This window comes from Cucurbita pepo, chromosome 16 (assembly GCF_057944985.1).
Source record: "Cucurbita pepo subsp. pepo isolate OVF chromosome 16, ASM5794498v1, whole genome shotgun sequence".
NCBI classification, from domain to species: Eukaryota; Viridiplantae; Streptophyta; class Magnoliopsida; order Cucurbitales; family Cucurbitaceae; genus Cucurbita; species Cucurbita pepo.
Window position 1 is genome coordinate 3,158,363 of NC_141813.1, and position 3,520 is coordinate 3,161,882.

The window sequence follows — 3,520 nt, forward strand, 5'->3', positions numbered from 1 at the left end:
AGGGCTTGGGATACAAAAGAATTCAAAATCAACCCAAAAAATTATACAACTAATTCATGGCCCAGGTCGAATACGACTAACAACACTCCAGGTCGACACCCTTCTATGATGGTAGAGCTCCCGAGCATATCCCCACGTTGACCAGTACACTAGATAAGGGGAAAGGTGTAAGTATAAAAATATACTTAGTAACCAACCTACTTGTAGGCCCTCATCGCTTCCTTCTTCTACTAGGTTTCCACGACTTTCCTTTGGTCTATAGGACGTTGGGCTTACCCTTTACTGCGCTCTAAGCTACCGTATAGGTCCCGAAGTTGTAATTGATTCCTCATTAATCATCTATCTTTCTTGTCCCTGGAGCCTCTTCAAGATTCATTCCTAAAACAAAAAAGTCGCTTTGGCCAAGTGGTTAAGGCGTGTGCCCGCTAAGTACATGGGGTTTCCCAATGAGAGTTTGAATCTCTCAGGCGACGAAAAGTTCATTTTTTTTTTTTACTAGCCAAAAGTCACCGCTAAAACATGTTGTCCACTTTGGCCCGTTATCTCACGATCTAATAGAGGAATTCACACCCTTATATATGGAATGTTTTGTTCCCCTGGTTTAGGGCTTGGGATACAAAAGAATTCAAAATCAACCCAAAAAATTATACAACTAATTCATGGCCCAGGTCGAATACGACTAACAACACTCCAGGTCGACACCCTTCTGTGATGGTAGAGCTCCCGAGCATATCCCCACGTTGACCAGTACACTAGATAAGGGGAAAGGTGTAAGTATAAAAATATACTTAGTAACCAACCTACTTGTAGGCCCTCATCGCTTCCTTCTTCTACTAGGTTTCCACGACTTTCCTTTGGTCAATAGGACGTTGGGCTTACCCTTTACTGCTCTCTAAGCTACCGTATAGGTCCCGAAGTTGTAATTGATTCCTCATTAATCATCTATCTTTCTTGTCCCTGGAGCCTCTTCAAGATTCATTCCTAAAACAAAAAAGTCGCTTTGGCCAAGTGGTTAAGGCGTGTGCCCGCTAAGTACATGGGGTTTCCCAGTGAGAGTTTGAATCTCTCAGGCGACGAAAAGTTCATTTTTTTTTTACTAGCCAAAAGTCACCGCTAAAACATGTTGTCCACTTTGGCCCGTTATCTCACGATCTAATAGAGGAATTCACACCCTTATATATGGAATGTTTTGTTCCCCTGGTTTAGGGCTTGGGATACAAAAGAATTCAAAATCAACCCAAAAAATTATACAACTAATTCATGGCCCAGGTCGAATACGACTAACAACACTCCAGGTCGACACCCTTCTGTGATGGTAGAGCTCCCGAGCATATCCCCACGTTGACCAGTACACTAGATAAGGGGAAAGGTGTAAGTATAAAAATATACTTAGTAACCAACCTACTTGTAGGCCCTCATCGCTTCCTTCTTCTACTAGGTTTCCACGACTTTCCTTTGGTCAATAGGACGTTGGGCTTACCCTTTACTGCTCTCTAAGCTACCGTATAGGTCCCGAAGTTGTAATTGATTCCTCATTAATCATCTATCTTTCTTGTCCCTGGAGCCTCTTCAAGATTCATTCCTAAAACAAAAAAGTCGCTTTGGCCAAGTGGTTAAGGCGTGTGCCCGCTAAGTACATGGGGTTTCCCAGTGAGAGTTTGAATCTCTCAGGCGACGAAAAGTTCATTTTTTTTTTACTAGCCAAAAGTCACCGCTAAAACATGTTGTCCACTTTGGCCCGTTATCTCACGATCTAATAGAGGAATTCACACCCTTATATATGGATTGTTTTGTTCCCCTGGTTTAGGGCTTGGGATACAAAAGAATTCAAAATCAACCCAAAAAATTATACAATTAATTCATGGCCCAGGTCGAATACGACTAACAACACTCTAGGTCAACACCCCTCTGTGATGGTAGAGCTCCCGAGCATATCCCCACGTTGACCAGTACACTAGATAAGGGGAAAGGTGTAAGTATAAAAATATACTTAGTAACCAACCTACTTGTAGGCCCTCATCGCTTCCTTCTTCTACTAGGTTTCCACGACTTTCCTTTGGTCTATAGGACGTTGGGCTTACCCTTTACTGCGCTCTAAGCTACCGTATAGGTCCCGAAGTTGTAATTGATTCCTCATTAATCATCTATCTTTCTTGTCCCTGGAGCCTCTTCAAGATTCATTCCTAAAACAAAAAAGTCGCTTTGGCCAAGTGGTTAAGGCGTGTGCCCGCTAAGTACATGGGGTTTCCCAATGAGAGTTTGAATCTCTCAGGCGACGAAAAGTTCATTTTTTTTTTTTACTAGCCAAAAGTCACCGCTAAAACATGTTGTCCACTTTGGCCCGTTATCTCACGATCTAATAGAGGAATTCACACCCTTATATATGGAATGTTTTGTTCCCCTGGTTTAGGGCTTGGGATACAAAAGAATTCAAAATCAACCCAAAAAATTATACAACTAATTCATGGCCCAGGTCGAATACGACTAACAACACTCCAGGTCGACACCCTTCTATGATGGTAGAGCTCCCGAGCATATCCCCACGTTGACCAGTACACTAGATAAGGGGAAAGGTGTAAGTATAAAAATATACTTAGTAACCAACCTACTTGTAGGCCCTCATCGCTTCCTTCTTCTACTAGGTTTGCACGACTTTCCTTTGGTCTATAGGACGTTGGGCTTACCCTTTACTGCGCTCTAAGCTACCGTATAGGTCCCGAAGTTGTAATTGATTCCTCATTCATCATCTATCTTTCTTGTCCCTAGAGCCTCTTCAAGATTCATTCCTAAAACAAAAAAGTCGCTTTGGCCAAGTGGTTAAGGCGTGTGCCTGCTAAGTACATGGGGTTTCCCAGTGAGAGTTTGAATCTCTCAAGCGACGAAAAGTTCATTTTTTTTTTTACTAGCCAAAACGCAATACAATCATCCTCTCAATATGACGTCATCCCACTTTCCCCATATCTTCATTTTTTTCTTCCCCCTTGGGATTTTATAATTCTTTCAACGTTTTTACAATCCACTTTCAAATTTACCCAATTTGTTCATTAGGTTCATTGAACAAAATGCTTATGCATCCGTGCATTTGGCGGCATGATGTGCATTTGTATTGAAACGCATCTCGGCTCCTTGTACTCTTAGATGGTGCATTTGGCGACATGATGTTCTTGAGAAACTCCTCGAACTTGTTGTCTATATATTACTAAATGAAAGATGAATGAATGACGCTTGCTCCCACGTTATCTCTCTCACACTCTCTGGAGTGGAGAAGCGACAAATTGTGAGGGCAAGTGGGCAGCAACGTCGTGTTGGAGTGCTACCTGGTTGATCCTGCCAGTAATCATATGCTTGTCTTAAAGATTAAGTCATGCTTGTTTGATGGGATTTGCTACTTAGATGACTATAATAATTCTAGAGTTAATACGTGTAATAAACCCCGATTTCTAGAAGGGATGCATTTATTAGGTAAAAGGTTGATGCAGACTCTATCCATTACTCTAATAATTCATGATAACTCGACCTT

General features: G+C 41.8%; 1 non-coding gene across 1 annotated transcript; it reads left to right on the forward strand.

Annotated features, from left to right (window-relative positions):
• The first annotated feature begins 2,799 nt into the window (after window positions 1–2,799).
• TRNAS-GCU (transfer RNA serine (anticodon GCU)) lies at window positions 2,800–2,881 on the forward strand. Its single transcript has one exon. It is a non-coding gene; the product is annotated as a tRNA-Ser (tRNA).
• The last annotated feature ends 639 nt before the right edge of the window (window positions 2,882–3,520 follow it).